Genomic DNA, 17,746 nt, shown 5'->3' with positions numbered 1-17,746 from the left:
TTGTGCTGTTCCTTTGGGATATTCCCAGATCTCCTTAGTTGCCTATAGTTCTTTATGTAGTGAGGAGGCCTTGTGAGCTTTTTCCAATCCACTTTGGAACAATTCGTTGGTGCTGTCTTGATGCAGCTCACATTTGGGCAGCTATGCTCATGAGAATTGCCAAATGGTTAATCCTGAAAATCAGCATATAAGTATTGTTATACAAACTGAGAACATTATATTTGGATATATATGCAAATACATATATGCATGCAATAACATTGAGTAGAAAAGAGACCATGAATTGAATTTGTAGGAGAGTGAAAAGGGATATATGGAAGGGTTTGGAGGTTTGGGGCAAACAGGGAAGTGAAAAATCTTGTTTAAAGAGACGGGGGAGGGGGCAGGAGGCAATATGGGCAGGCCTGAAGAATGACACCTGCTTTGAAGTACACCTACATACATCTGCACATACATGCACACAAAAAAAGTTTTGAGAAAAGCACCTCTATTAAGTAAGTTCTTTGATATTTTCTTATAGTCCATTCTACTTAGATTCAGTGAACATTCCGATATAATAAAATTACTTTCTTATGAAAAATGATAACTTATTATGTACAAGTCACAAAAAGGTTCCCATCATGTACATGGATGAAGGCATGACAATACACTTCATAAATATTTATACATATTTTGTGTCAATCCAAAACTACACATGGAGTTGAGCCACATGAAATTGCTGGTTTCCTGTTTCATAAATGCTCAAATAATGACAATTTCTTATAGCTGAATCAAATGAATGTCTATGAAGCTGACACATAGCACCTGTTCTCTTCTAGTTCATAGTCTCACACAGACAGTAGTAGCAAGGTTGTGAATGGAACACACAGGGTGTCCTGCAATTCCAAGGCTGGAGATGTGAACATGTTATAGTGAGGACACTTGCTATTAGGGAATCAAGGAGCAGGACTGTCTTTATAAGTATGTGCTCATTAACCTGGTGTCTATATTTTGATATAACATATGGTTAATTTGTAAAGGGAAAGTTATTAGGACATTAAAATATTTACTTACATGTGGCACCTAATAAATGTTTTGAAGAATAATTTTTTCCCATTACTCAGTCATTTCTGCACTGAAAGGCACTAAGCCTAATAAAATTCCTTCATGAACAGTCTTATAGTATTGCACATAAGGGGAGGAGCACATACTTTAACCACTTTCCAACTTGACTCTGTACTTCAGTATGCAGTGCTTGACTTCTTTTGATTAAAATAGTTGAAGAACAAGAAGTAGCCACATGTCAAAATTAGTTCTAAAAACTTATTTTTCCTTTTTATTTATTTATTTTTATACAACTATTAAAAATGTGACCTGGGGCTTGATATAGTCACAGACACCTGTAATTTGAATACTTGGGAGGCATAAGTAAAGGATTATAGAAGTTCAAGCCCAACTTGTGCTGTATAATGAAACTATACACAAACAAACAACAAATACATTGTTGTCTGGAAGCATAACGAGAAGGACCTGAGATCATCTTGTGTTTGTGAAAAAAAGCAATGCTAAAATTCTTGTCCAATTGGCCTGACAGTTATGAAAAATTAGGCATTAAAACAAACAAAAAAATGAAAATACATGACCCCAAGCAGTAGAAACATCTCTCCTCACTAGTAACCCTTGCTTCCATAAATTGGGGAGTGGATGCTATCAAGCATGTGGCTTCTCTCTGTCCTTTGGAAACTCTTCCCCAAACAAATATGAAAAACAATTTACCTGCCTGCTCAGCTGACAGCATCTTGAAGGCTCTGGACAATGAACAATTGCTATTATTATTTGTTATTCCAAGCTGGTGAAATGTGAGATTCACTGGAGACACAGGATCATGTTAGTAAAATTGATGAGATGATAGATGATAGAGAATAACCATAACTTATAAAGCAGAGTGTTTGGCTACTTGTGCCTCCTGATCTGGTTTCTTTTTAAACACTAGTTATTTCTTTGGGAATTATATCTTCCATTTTGGTGATCTTGTTGTGGTTCGCCATTCATAATAATATCTTCTGCATGGTACAAAGATGATCATCTAGATTCAAGTCTGGAAATTCTGATTCCTAGCCTTATGATGCTTGTTAATAGCTTTCTGCAAAATAACCAAAGAATGTTTAAACATGCTGTTGTCATATAATGTTAATAAGCTCATCAAAGTGAAGATGACCCTTTTTTTCCTCAGATGATCTTCTTGACTGATAAGAAGTCAAATCTTCTAATCATTTTATCCCTGCCATATGGCTATTGTCTGCATTCAAAAATAATGCAAATAAAGAAAGAAAATGAAACTTCTGGTACCTCTGAGACCCTGTTTCTAATCTGTGAGTTATGTCTGTTTTAACCAATGGTATAATTAATCCACCTTCATGAATCAAAACATTTCCTTTCTGTACAAATGTTTCTGTATAGGGTTCATAATAATTGCAACATTTAAGAAATAATCATATAGAAGTATCTACAAAGGCTGTCAGCAACCACTCCATGGGATTTTTTTCTTTTTACCTTTAATGAAAACATAATGGTTGGCCTTATCCTTTCTGTACTGTTTCTTACAGCATTCCTAGAAACCACCATTGGGAAACAGAGTAAAGATTCACATACAATCAAGATACAAGACCTGATTATTTACACTATGAAACACAGGACTTCAGAAAGCAAGAAAGAATTGGAAGAGCTCAGGGAGCTTGGCACAGGGATGAAGAGAATGTATGAGTACTTCCTATTTAAGACATGTATGTGATGAAATAAAATCGGTAACAATACTCAGCAATGTTGGTGACACTTTAGGCTACAGACTTTTTTCCTCTGTGTGAAATTCTGATGTCTTAGAAATCCAGAGTAATAAATAATACTTTTATTAAAAGGTACCATTATTATTAGACAAAATCTTTATTTATTTAAAATGAGGCATCCTTCTGATTATCAGAACCCACATTTTTTGGCAAGAAACTTGGTTTTATTAGTATTACTACATCAAGCCAACTGATTTTGCCCCAGTGCCAAGAAGTTTTCAAACATTTGGGATATATAATAAACGCACCTCTTCTAAAATGAAACTGAGTTTCATATACTAAAATTAATATTTCTAATATGTAGAAATAAGCATGCTTATTTTTGAGATTTCCCCCAATGCTTTTAATAATGCAGATATTTTAAGTATTAAATTATCTTGAACATATTAGCCATTTTTCAGCTGTGCTGATGTTCATAAAAAGTAGATACTGGGGCTGGTAAGATGACAGGGAAATTAAGAGCACTCACTCTTTCAGAGCTCAGTTTCCCAGGCCACATTTGCCAATTACCAACTGCTCAAGACTGGAGGCCAGAGTTTCTGACACCGTCTTCTGACCTTAGTGGCCACCAGGCATGTGCACTGTACACAGCTATACTTTCAGGCAACATACTCATAGACATAAAATAAAATAAGCATTTTTTTACAATTAAAGAGAAGTGGATCTTAAGCTGTTTGCAGTGACACAAAAGGTAAACTCAGCCCGAGTTCAAGGTGTGCCTGCTTTGTGTAATGAGCTGAGGCCAACCAAGGCTATTTAGTAAGACCCTGTCAATTTCTGAGTTTAGTTCTGAAATTACAGGACAATTAAAGCCCTTCTTAGCTGGTATGCTAGTTAGGTTTTGTCAACTTTACCCAAACCAGAGTGATGATGGAGGAATCACCTCCATCAGATTGGCCTCTGGACACTCTCTTCAGTAATGATTAATATGGGAGGAGCAGTACAGTATGGTGGTTCCACCCTGGCCAGGTGCTCCTTGCTTCCATAAGAAAGAAAGGAAGCCAATAAGCAGCTTTCTTCCATGCTATAGGCTTAAGTTCCTGCCTCTCAGTTCCTACCAAGAGTTCCTGCCTTGACTTCCCTCAGTGATGGAGTTAAATAAATTCTTCGTTTCCACAAGTGGCTTTGGTCATGCTGTTGCTTTCATGCCTCAGAAAGAAAACTAGGGCCACTGCCTACAGTTCATATCTATCTTCAATTCTTTAACCATTTCTACAGGTTGTCACAGTTTGCACATTTGAACAACCAGTTCTCCATAGCTGTATTTCCCTAGATTCGCTGCTGGAATTGATGAGATACTGTAATTCCCTTTCCTAAGTCCTCTTGATTTCTTGACCTGCATATACTGAATAGAGTCATGTGACAGAACAACTGTGTGGGACAATTCTGTTCCAGTAGTCAAGATGGGAAAGATGTCTGAAACGACACCCCTTCTCCCTTAGGTTTCATAATTCTCAGGGTTATGGATGACGGTTATAGGGTTGGGGGTGGAAGAAAATATTAGACTCAGTATTGTAAAAAAAGGGGGGGGGAAGAAATGGAACGGATAGGTATAAGATATGATGGTAAATCATTGTATATACTATTAAACAAATTTAGTAAAATAGCAACCTTAGATAATTTGCACTGTAATTTGTACTGTTACAGATTCTTATATGTTAATACAAATGTGAACTATTTTTATACTCCTGTTTAAGTTAATTTGTATATTGATACAAATACAGAACTATATTTGTTATAATGTACATATATTTCTACTCTTATTTGAAATATTTTTATATTGATACAAATGTAAATTTATATCTGTCATACTTTATATATGTTCTACTTCTGTTTAGGATATTCGGTATATTGATATATATTTAAGATTATTGTCATATTGCATATTGAATATCGCACTATATATTCCTACCTCTGTTATAAATATCTTGTGTATTGTCACAATTTTGAAGTCATCGTTCTTCACCATACATTTGCTTATAGACTGTTTACCTTGTTTACGTGAAGCCTTAGTTTTTAGGTTATTTCGGTAGATAAGACTTATAGATTTATAGTTGCCTATGCCTGTCATCTCTATAGTTACATTAGTTAGGTTATCCAGATTTACAGATACATAGGTCAGATGGACAGGTAATCTCCAAACACTTCATAGACCTAGAGAATATGGCATTTAAATAACTTAGAATTCTGTTGACATGAGACACAATTGCTCCTGGCTGCACCAATTGATCCTGAGAGAATGTTGGGTTTCTAAGCCATTTCCATTTGGAAGTTTGTCTTTTTGGCACAAAATGGCCTACTGGGCAAAGAACTGCCATTGCCTTGACGGCTGACAGTACAAATGCAATGCTGTCCTTTCTGGACAAGCGGGACACAAGGAAAGCAACCACTGTACTCTGCCAAGACAGGGTAAGATGGTCTCTCAGAATTCCTGCTTCTGAAAATGGTCTGTCAGATACTCGAGGCCTGTAGCCAATTTTAATGCACCAACAATGCTGAGAAACATTAGGTGACTGTCCAGGCTGCCAGCTGTCTTGGTCTACTCTTGCAAGATTCCCGAAAGTTACATCCATCTACCATTTCTCAGGTACCATTATGTTCCTTCTCAGGTCTTTGATGTGGTTGAAAACTAGATAGTTGTAATTTCCTCAGTTATGATAAAAGATAAGTTAGATATAAAACCTTAAACTTACAAATATAAGATAGATAGGACATCTTCTTTAATATTGTAACTGTAATTCTTGCTCGATAATTGTTTTGTTATATGTAATTTTACTATGTTAAAACTAAAACCTTCCTTTTTAAAAAAAGAAGAAAAGGGGAAGTGCTGTGGATATCAATCTATATAAATACAACACTGATGGCCAGTGACCAGGCAGGAAGTATAGGCGGGACAAAGAGAGAGGAGAATTGGGCGAACAGGAAGGAGGAGAGACACTGCAGCCACCGCCAGGATAAGCAGCATGTAAAGACACCGGTAAGCCACCAGCCACGTGGCAAGGTATAGATTTATAAAAATGGGTTAATTTAAGATATAAGAACAGTTAGCAAGAAGCCAGCCATGGCCATACAGTTTGTATGCAATATAAGTCTCTGTGTTTACTTGGTTGGGTCTGAGCGGCTGTGGGACTGGCGGGTGACAAAGATTTGTCCTGACTGTGGGCAAGGCAGGAAAACTCCAGCTACAATCAAGTTAGTACCATGTTACCATCTCTGAGTGAGACAGCACAGACCCAAAGCTGAGGGCAGCACATTCCTGTGGTTTATGGCTGCTGCTGCTGCTGCTGCTGCTGCTGCCTCTGCTGCTGCTGCTGCTGCTGCTGGTGGTGGTTTGCTGGCTGTGCTCAGGGAATAACAACCGATTCCACCTTCACTAACCATCACAGAATCTGTAAGATATCAAATGTCATTACACACTTTTCTTTCCACTTATATTAGTAAATGTGAATTTAATTCCTGCAATTACAAACTAATAACAGTAGGTGTGAAATCTAAAAGAGAGAGAGAGCGGCACCTATGAAGTAGGCAAAGCAGAAACCATTAGAGCTGTTTTGTAAATGAGAAAAGCAGAAATAACATTTCCATTAATTAAGTAACACTGCTAGAACATTTAAATAGGAGAGGATATGTCTGGGAGTACTGTTTCTATGATATATGAATAATGGATGGTCCTCTGCTGTGATTATTACATGACCTATACTAGTTCTGATTTTTCTTTTAATTTTATTATTATGTGCTCCATATAAACAATGAGGTAAACGAGCATACATTTTATACAAGTTGAAATTACTAGGTAGTTACATTTTTTTGTGTAAAAGAAATTATCCAAAAGTTATAAAATTCCATGCTTGTATATTTTACTGAAATCATTCAGTAAAATGAAGACTAAGGAAGGTTATGTGCTAACAATATTTTCAGCTAACTATGAAAGTGAGATGGAGAGAGGGCCTCGGACAAGCTCTTGCATCTTAAACACACACACACACACACACACACACACACACACACACACACACACACACACACTGATTCACTGTTCCTTCCCATGACTATGTCTGAGTAGCACCAGACAATGGGGATATGCTGTAACAGGGTGCACTGATACAGAAACCATCCAGTGCATGTAAATGACAGAAGGCAACTCCTCAGGGAGTTGGCTAGAGACCAGAATTGTAGTTGCCTGTAAGAAGTAAACACACACTCAGTAGAACCAGTATAGGCAGCAGTACCTAGCTAATCATGTAACATAATGCCTATGCTACAATAGAATTTTTGGATTCATAATAATTCATCTTCACATGATTCAAGAAAGTGATATTCTTAAGAACTACAAGAGTTTTAAAATGAAAGAAATATTTCTAGAGATGTTCTTTACTTATATGGAAGGCAACATTGACCTATTTTTTTCATTTTCAAATTCATTAAACCAAACTTCCACCCACATGCACCCACATTTGACCCCTCCTTCTCAACCATAACTCAAGTTCCTTCTTTGCTGCAAAGCTTCTCTCAGCTTTCCTTTTCTGTTTAGAGTTCTGATTTCTGCTGTATGAGACTGAGGGACTGACTGTCTTCCATTGCCACTGAGAAAGTTTGTTGTGATTAGATCAGAATTCTGAAGTTAAAGTGTGCCATCTTGTGCCAAAAGAAAGCATCTCACATAGACTTATTTTTAAACATCGTTGGCAAATGTTATTGTTCATACAATAGAATTACAGCAACTCCACATAAAACTCTGAATATTAAATTGCTTAAGTATGAACATGACAATAAAATCCACGTTTGGCTGTGTTCTGTTTTGCCAGAAAGCATGATGAGCTTTGCCTAGTAATCTTAAATCACATATTCTGCATACTGGGTCCCATATGTGGTTAGTGCATACCTCCCCGCATAAAATTGATGCTGTGCCCTCATGCCTTCACCCAACAATAGAGATTGTTTAAGACTTAAGTAATAGTTCTTTCAGGACCAAGGGCAAACCCCAGTCTCTCTAATAAACTTGTTCTGTCTGTACCAGTCATGCCACTTGGACCCAATCCATTCTATTTCAAGACTTTAAATGGCAGCAATACTCAAAACATTGTACCCAGGAGGGAAGCCCAATGCCAGCACACACTGTGCTGGCAGTGCACAGTCAGCGATTGCAGGAATGCCATGCTGCAAATAAAATGGTTTCCTGCGTTTAGCCTGACAGGTTTCCAGAGTAATCTCCGGAGAATGGCAGGAGGTTTATAATAGCTGCCTTGCTGGCAAGTCAGTGATGCTAAGAGTTAACATACAGCACCATCATGGACTTGGTAGCACAATTCCTTATATTACTAAGGCACAGGTAGAATTGAATAGCACACCCTAGAAGCTGGACCATCATGTTAAAGTATATTGAGTAACGTACAAGTTGAAGAAATGCACAAAATAGTCAAAGATACATTATGGTATGATATAACTTCAAACATGGTTAAAATAATAAAATAGATGTAGGAAAAAATGAAAGCAAACAGAATTCCAAGTCTAATTTAGGTAGCTATTGCTTTTGATAGTGTCATATAATTAAAAGCTGGTTGATGCACAAAACAAGACTAAATATACTTAGAAGACTAGCTACATAACATTTCCTCTTGCAAAAGTTCATCTGAGACTTTGATGTTTTCCCTTTTTGAAAGTTATAATCTGAAAACTCTGTTCAAAACTTTCAAAAGAATGCCTTTGGATTTTGACATGGTCCTGTAGGGACCATAAAAGCAAACCACCTTGCAAGAAACAAGTAAGTACTTTTTGTTCTTGGTATTTTTGTCATATTTTTTGATACACCAGGAAATGAATTCATAGAGTTTCTAAACAGTCTTTCCTTCCATCTAATTATGTTGGCAATGTTGCCTGATGGCCTAGGAAGGCTCCTGAGAATTGCTGCTGGCATTCCCTTTTCCTAAACTGTAAGTAGTCATTCCTTTAACAGTTTATTGGGAAACATTAGTTTTCACAATTCACTATTTTATTGAACAAGTATTGTATGCCCATTATTCTGTGTGATGTTTGCAACAAATCTCTCATTTAATCCCCACAGTCCTTAGGGCTCAGAGTAGGAAAGCACATTTTTACCAAAATATTTCACTTTATATGAGTTTATATATGTGTGGTGATATACATACATGTATATATTTGTATTTATATGTGTTTTGGTCCACTTATGTGTGCCAGTACATGTATGCATATGCATGTGCCTGTCTGTGGAGAATGGAAGTTGACATCAGATACCTTTCTCAACTGTTCTTCATTTTATTACGAAGGTTGACTATCTCACTAACCCATCTAGCCTAGCTAACCAGTTTGCAAAATAGATCACCTGTCTTTGCCTTCCCAGTCCTAAGATTACAAGCATCCATCACACTTTGCAGCTTTTCCATAGATTCTGGGGACCCAAATGCTGATCTTCACACTTTGTGCTCTAAGTGCTTGCCTACTGAGGCATCTCTCCAGCTTTCCAAATCCCTAATTGATTAGATATAGCAAATAAAGATTGTTTAAATTTTATTTACACCATAACTGTTTTTTTCAACAAAGATTCAACAATAATAGCCAAAAATAAATCCAAAACACACCAAAGATCAATCAAAAAGACACTATTTCAGCTAAAAGCATTGCTGAATTTTCATCCTCGCTGATACTCCTCTTGGGTGGTTTAATTTACAGAATATAAGTAGGTGTAGTGGCATTTGTTTAACTATTCTGTTCAATTTTTATGTTGCTCTCTACTTGGGCTGAATGTTTTCTCTCACATTGCACAGTATCAAAAGCATAAAGTATAGTTGCAGCAGTTATTTAGGTTATTATCTCTGAATTTAAATATTCCCTCCTTAAGGAGGGGGTAGGGTCCCAAGACTCAGGAAATGAATGAAATTTATAATGCTCAAGAAGTTCCAGAAAATTACAAGGTTCACAAGAGTCCTCTCCAAGATTACACAAATAGTAACAACTGCTGGGGAGAGGAAATATTCCTCTCAGCTGAGATGCTTACAGGGTATTCAAGGAACTCCAGGGATGCAGCTTTTAAAGAGTTGTCACCCATCTGGTGCAGGCATTTGATGATGCGACTGCCCTTGTGTTACCCATGCTCCTTTAAACTACCTCTCAGCACATTCTCCTATATGTAAATCCAGGGAAATCATTGGTTTGCCAACCTAGACTTTGATTGAGTCATTATGTAGTTGGTGGTGGTGGTGGTGGCTCCCTATCTGGGCTGAACAGATGTTTGCACATGTCTCCACAGGAAAAGTCACACAATAAGCAGCAAATGCCAGTGGTGGACAAGATTGCAGAGGCTGTATTAGTAACAGTCTCCTACCATGTAAGTCACAGGCTATCAGGCCCCAGCTTCCATGAACATTGTCACAATATTGATGTTCCTTTGATCCTTTTGAGGGGTGGGTATTGTGGGACCTAGAAATTGAAGACAAGTATAACCTGAGGGTACATAGTCTGTCTGTCTTTTTCTTTCTTTCTTTCTTTCTTTCTTTCTTTCTTTCTTTCTTTCTTTCTTTCTTTTTCCTTTTTTCTTTCTTTCTTCCTCTCTCTTTCTTTCTATTAATTTAATTTTAATTTTGATATTATAATATAACTGCAACATTTCTCCATCCCCTTTACTCCCTCCAAACCCTTCCATATATATCTCCTTGCTTTCCTTCAAGTGTGTGGCCTCTTTTTTTCCCATTAATTGTTATTGCATGTATGTGGTGGTATTGTGTTCCCTGAAATATTGTGCACACTAATAAACTTATTTGGGGTCAGAGACAGAACAGCCACAATATTAAACATAAAGGTTAGGCAGAGGTAGCACATGCCTTTAATCCTAGCATTCCAGAGGCAGAAATCCATCTGTTCAAGGATAAAGCTAAGCATGGTGACTCACGCCTTTAATCCCAGAAAGCAAGCCTTTAATCCCAGAGAGTGGTGTTAGAAGGCAGAAAGATATATAAGATGTGAAGACCAGAAACTAGAAGCATTTGGCTGGTTAAACTTTTAGCTGGTTAAGCTTCAGGCTTTCGAGCAGCAGTTCAGCTGAGATTCATTCCGGATGAGGACTCAGAGGCCTCCAGTCTGAGGAAACAAGAACAGCTAAGAAGCTGGCCAGGTGAGGTTAGCTGTGGCCTGTTCTATCTCTCTGATTTTCTAGTGTTCACCTCAATACCTGGCTCAGGTTTGATTTTATTAATAAGAACTTTTAAGATTTCTGCTACACATGTAAATATATATACTTATATACATATATTCCTAAATATAAGCTGCTCAATCCATATAATGTTCACTTGTTTGTGTGTTTTCAGGGCCACAAGCTTACATAAATAAACTAAAGAAAACTGGGAGTGAGAGAGGTAGTCTTCCCAGGGAAAAGAGCATCAGTATGTTGTCTAATCTTGATATTTTTCTTAAAGGTAAAACAATACTACGATTTAGGATCTCAAGTAATACACTGTTGTGTAGTCTTACAATAGACAACTGATCTTCTAGAGAATGTAAAAGCTCTGTATGAGCTAAGTGTTTGAAAGGAACATCAGCATCAGGTCTCTATTTCATACAGGGTCACTGGAGCTCAAGCAAAATCTGGTTAAAGCTCTGTGTGTTAATGAAAAAAAAAAAAAAACAATGCCATTTTACATTACAACCACCAGTGATTTCTTTTTCCTCTGTTCCCCTAGTACTGTTCTTTGGTTTAATCAGTTTCAACAGTAATTTGTGTTTGTGTGTGTGTGTGTGTGTGTGTGTGTGTGTGTGTGTGTGTGTGTATTGGGGGCTTATATTTAAATCAATTGAATAACTAAAGACTGATCATATAATGCATAATTACTTTGGTCAATCAAATTTATCTATAAGGAAACATAAGAAAAAACTCCCTGTTTTTCCCTACACACACACACACACACACACACACACACACACACACACACACACTTTGAATTGTATTTCTGTTGCAACATCTACAAGGCAGGGAAAGGGCATGTGATTTAATTTAATTCATTCTATTCAAACTTTGTTCAATTAGATTTACCTATTAGGAAAACTAAGAAAAGACCTCCTCTTCCCGCCCTCTGTTTTCCCTCCTGCCTATTGATCTTTCTTTCTACATAAGCACACACATATTGAAATGCATTTCTGTTGCAACATCTATAAGCCAGAGGAAGGGCATGTGATTCAAATTAATTGATTTCTATTCAGAAAGGCTAACAGTACAAATGCATTGGATGTCTGACTATGACCAAGGTCATGAAGTAAAGAAACTGAAAATGAGAGACATATCCAGCATGGCCTTGCTTCACTGCTAGGATTGATTGGTTGGACTGACTCACCTACTACAAGGGAAAAAGTGTCTGATCTTCTGGAGCTTCTAACACAAAAGATGAAACCATGTTAATATACACCTGAAAATGAATATGCTTGTCTCACATTGACTGGCTTGCCCCTGAAGTGATTCTACCCAGGTAAGTGGGAGTTTCTACTAATAACCCATCTGGTGATTGCCCATCTGTTGTCCTCATTCAAACTGTGAGAGTTAAAACCCAAAGCTGTGAAGCAAACTTAAACCAAAATAGCAAAAACTGAAGGACTAGCAAGTTATAAAGAAGTATGACATTTGGCTTGACTTTTGCTCAACTGTTAGAAGGTCACTGTGACCAAAAAGATTAGTGTGGTATTGCACATTTAAGATGCTACCCAGCCAGTTACTTACTAGGGGTTTTCTAAATTACCCTGTTTGTATTTCTTGTATGATTTTTGCACCTAGGTCCATTCAGAAAGTATGAATGCAAGGTATAAAGTCCAGGATCTCTTTACAATATAGGCAGGAGATCATTACAACAAAAGATGAAAATTGGTTACCAGTCTGAGTGAGCTATGAGAAAACCACCTCTGGGAGGTGTGTAAGTTGATTCACACAGATAAGTTTGAGATAAACAAATGGAAACAAGCCAGTGGAAAGTGAATGAAGATGGAAAATTGACCTACCTAGAGACCCAGAGATCAGAAATAGCATTGTATATGTGAGAAAAGAATAGGAATTTGGGGTTGGTACAGAAATTTTCAATATTAATTTTTATAATGTTACAGTACACTTTCATTTATTTTTTTTCTCGTATTTTAGCACTGTCTTTTTAAAACATTTTTATTTATTCTTCAGAAATTCCATACATTTTCACAATGTGTATTGATAATATCTACCTACCTTTGCCTCTATCGTAGTCTTCCTAGGGTCCCTCATGCCCATCTCATTCCAAACTTTATGTCCTACTTTTTGGTTATTAATAAGTCTCTGAGTCATGATAGTGCAGCCCATACTCAGAGGCCTGTGGGCCCATCCTCTGAGCACAGACAGCCTACCAACAGCCACATCCACAAAGGATATTAATGTTCCTTCCTCAGCAGCCATTGAGTATCAGTAGCTACTCAAACATGTGTCACTCTTAAAGGAAACCTAGTTATTTTATCTTTATTGACAATTCATAAAATATGTGCTAAGCATGATTTCCCTTCACCCATTTCCACTCAGATCAACCCACCTCCCCATATATCCAAACCCATGCTTTCTTTCTATCTTTTTAGAAAACAGAATGACAAATAAAAAAGCAAATGAACTAGAATTAAAATAAATAATAAATAAATAAAAAGCAAAAAAAAAAAAAACCAAAACACCAGAAACATATAGAGACATAGAAAACCCACTAGAAACACAACGTTTGAAAGTGTAATATGAAAACAAAGGACCAGTGAGATTTTTTCCAAAATGCCCAAAGCATCAATAGGCAACAACAAATCTACAAAAATACCATTGAGTTGATTTCCTTTTGTGTGGAAACTCTAAGGGACTGTTTCTCAATCTTCCTAGTACTGCAACCATTCAGCACAGTTCCTCATGTTGTAGTGACCCTCAATCATAAAATTATTTTTGTTGTTACCTTATAACTTTAATTTTGCTGGAGTTTTGATTCTGTGTTTTCCAATGGTCTTAGACAATCCTGTGAAAAGGAATTTCAGCCCCAAAGGGGTCATGACCCACAGGTTAAGAACTACTGGTTTTAGATCTATCTTTAAGTGTGATTCATATACTCAGTGAGACTCCAATGTAGAAAACTGACTTTTTTTCCTTTGCCAGTTGGAGATAGATGTTTGGGGATGGGGGCTTGTATCCACTTCTCTCTCTCAGTGCTGGAAATCCTTCATGTGCAATATTTGTGAATTCATTTGTGCATCAGTACTTTTGTATCTCCTGTCCTGGTTTTCTTGGTATCATGCATACCTTATGATTCTTACATTCTTTCTGCCTCCTCTTCTGCATAGCTTTCTGAGCCATGATGGTAAGGGTTTGATAGAGATATCACATTCAGCAATAAGTGTTTCAATGTCTCTCTACACATTGTCCACAGACATTTGTGGGTGTCTGTGTTAATTCCAATCTATGATAGGAAATGGTATATCTGATGAAAGCTGAGTGAGACAGTGATCTTAGCCAAACTAAATGGCTGCATGTAGAACAATCCAAATAGATTCACATTTATAACCTGCACAAAATTCAACTCCAAATGTATCAAAGACCCCAAACTAAGACCAGATAACCTGAATATAATAGAAGAGAAAGTGGGAAATGGTCTTGAACTCATTGGCACAGGAAAAGCCTCTCTGAATAGGGCACTGATAGCACAGGCACTAAAACCAAAAATTAATAAATGGGACTTCATGAAACTGAGAAGATTCTGAATGGTAAAGGGCATTCAGTAGGCTACTTAAAGGGAAAAAAAATCACCAATTACACACAAAATAGAGGGCTAAGTTCTAAAATATATAAAGAACTACAAAACCTGAACATCAGGGAAACAAAGGACCCAGCTAATAAATGGGGTATAGAACTAAATAGATGGTTCTCAAACAAATGAAATATAAATGCGTGAAAAACACTGAAGTGTTTGATATCCTTAGTAATCAGGGAAATACAAATCAAAACTAATTTTAGATTTCATCTTACACCTGTCAGAATGACTAAGGTCAATAAAGCAAATGATAGCTCATGCTGGCAAGGATTTGGGGAAAGGGAAGCACTCATCCATTGCTGGTAGGAATATAGACTTTTACAAACACTATGGAAATTAATAGGGTGGTTCATCAAGGTCTCAGGGAGAGATCTAACTCAAGATTGAGATTTACCAATCTTGTACATATATCTGAAGAAGTTTACATCCTATTAAAGAAACACTTGCTCATCCATGTTCATCACCACATTATTCATTATAGCCAGAAATTGGGAACAGCCTAGAAGTTAATCAGCACATAAATGGATAATGAAAATGTACATTTATTCAACTATTTTTTTTAAAAAGATTGTGAAATTCACAGGTAAATTAATAGAACTAGAAAAATGGCATCCCGAGTAAGGTATGACCATAAAAGACAAAACTCAAAACTGATATGTGTTTTCTTATATGTGGATGTCAGCTCTCAGGTTTTAGGACTTTGGTGGACACGTTACAGTCCATATAAACAGAGAAGTTAGATATAGAATAAAAGACTAGGAGAAAGGGAATAGTCTTCCAAGGAGATGGCAATAGAAAATGTAGCACAGAGTACACATAGTGAAACACGATGATTGAATGGGGCATGGTGTAGGAAACAGGGGTTAAGGGAGGGAGGGAATAAGAGGAGGGAAACCTAAAACTAAAGGCCATATGAGCGATTTATATGGAAAAGTACTACTGTACAAGCTTTGCAAAATCTATAAATAGATGAAGTTAACAAATAATTGGGGAGACAAAGCCCCAACTAGACATCTTTCACCTTTAAATAAAATTCCTATGCTGATAATGCATTACATCTAATTGAGCTGTTGGCTAAAGGAGCCCCATGCAAACTCCCAAACTCAGGCTATTGCCAAGTCTATACATTACTCTCCTCAATCTGATGATAAGATTCTGTTGCTGAAGACAACACTCTTACATCTCATTGAACACTGAGAAGTCTAGCTAGTGCATGCCTTGAGCCTTCACCCATACAGACTAATGTTCAATGGTACAGAAGTTACTCTGTGTGCTATCAAAGGAGAAAGGGAAAGACTAAACCAGCCACAAACTCTTTGATCTACAAGTAAACAGCCACTACCTGATTGTATTTAAGGCGCACTCCTTGAGATGGATCCCATGCTGAACACTGCTTGGTTGGCCAGGAGCCTGTGACTAGATCAGCAATGGGCCTAGGGGAAATCCAAAAAAACTATTGTTCTGACAAATGGATACAGCAATAAAATGCCTCCTAATGACATACTGCTATACCCATAGATCAGCACTTTCTTATCAATGATCTTATATATGAGAGACCCCACAATGATTCTTAGTTGAATATTCTTTTATCATCAAGCTTGACATTCTCAGATTAAATACATGATTTTATTAGCTGCTTCTGTTTTCTATCCTCCAAAATGCCAGGTCCCTTCTTCCCTGTTTGTTTCATAAAACTGCTCTCAATGGTATCTCCTGCACAGCACCTTTTTAAGTAGATGCTCACCAAATTTTCCTGATCTTAATTGCAACAAGTTCAGTATAGAGACGACAATTCCTTCATAAAGAGGTCTTGTTGTTATTGTTGTTGTTTTCTTTTAAACTCAGAAGTGACTGGATAAAATTTTCTCTGATTCTTTTTGAAGAGTGGGGAGAGGTTCTAAAAATAAAAGCATCAGAAAACATTTCTTATAGAAACATTGGGGTAGTCTTGTGTTGACAAGGGTCGTTACACTTAACCAGGAGATCATAGCTTATGCTACTTTGAGAAAAACGTATAAACACTGGTTCTAAAAACTATTAGAGTGCACGAAGCATGCACATTTTTATTTTTTAAAAAAAGAAACTTAATTTTGAGTCTTTAATAAAATCAGAGCTGATAAAATCATCAACAGATGCTTGTGTTTTCCTTCAAATCATCTACTTTAAAAGGCCGAGAGGTGATTGTTTCCCTTAAATCATCTGGCAGATGGTCTCTTCATAAATTTCAGCTCTGCTGAATATAACTTTCTAAAAAAACATGACATTTAAAAAATAAATTTAATTATTTAAGTTATATTTAATGCAATTATATTAACAAAAATATAATCAGTTACTAATCCCTGGCATGCATTTATCTAAAGTTCTCTTAGGGAGTTTTCAATATACGTTGTTTCTTTGTCAGCTCCAGCACCTGTCTCTTTTGGAATCCGTCATCACTCACATATATGTATATACAAAATCGTAATGAAGTTTAGATTCTCCTGGGGCAAAATCATTACCAAGCAAACTAAGTGCCTTGGTGGTACAAAAGAAATTGTCTAGAGATACCAGATTCACAAGAAATCAAATGTGTTTCCCAAAATATGACACCATAAAATTTCCCAGTTAATGAAAACAAACATAACATCCTTTCTTTCCATGCTTTCTCCAGTTTTCTTACAGTTTTATATGTGACCAAATTTTTACCCTGGACTATTCTGGATGGCAATTTGAACATGAATCCACTGATGTGTGAGCTGACATGCACTGAATCTTCACACAGTAAACTGACATTCTGACTGAATGTCACTAAAGTAAGTTAAAAGAAAAAAAATGAACATACTTTAGATCCTTGTTCTGTGAAACTGATAAAGTGAAGTTGAACAGCCATAGCTTGTGTGCTGTGTCAACATCCTATCAAATGTTAAGTATAATTGCCAAGGTCAATGCTAAAAGTGGGCAATTGTAGTATCACAACACTTAGTACTGAAGGCTCATATAATGGAAAAGGGTTGATATTATTTTCATAATAGTTACTTCCAAAGTCCATTACTTTATGATTTTATGAGAAATTACTTAGGGTAATTCCCAGACAAAATGCTCACTTCAAATTTATTGAATGTTCATATCCGTCCTCAAAGTATACATTGAAAATAG

Source organism: Peromyscus leucopus, chromosome 6, assembly GCF_004664715.2.
Source record: "Peromyscus leucopus breed LL Stock chromosome 6, UCI_PerLeu_2.1, whole genome shotgun sequence".
In the NCBI taxonomy this organism is placed as follows: Eukaryota; Metazoa; Chordata; class Mammalia; order Rodentia; family Cricetidae; genus Peromyscus; species Peromyscus leucopus.
Note: the sequence above shows the minus strand (reverse complement) of the source record.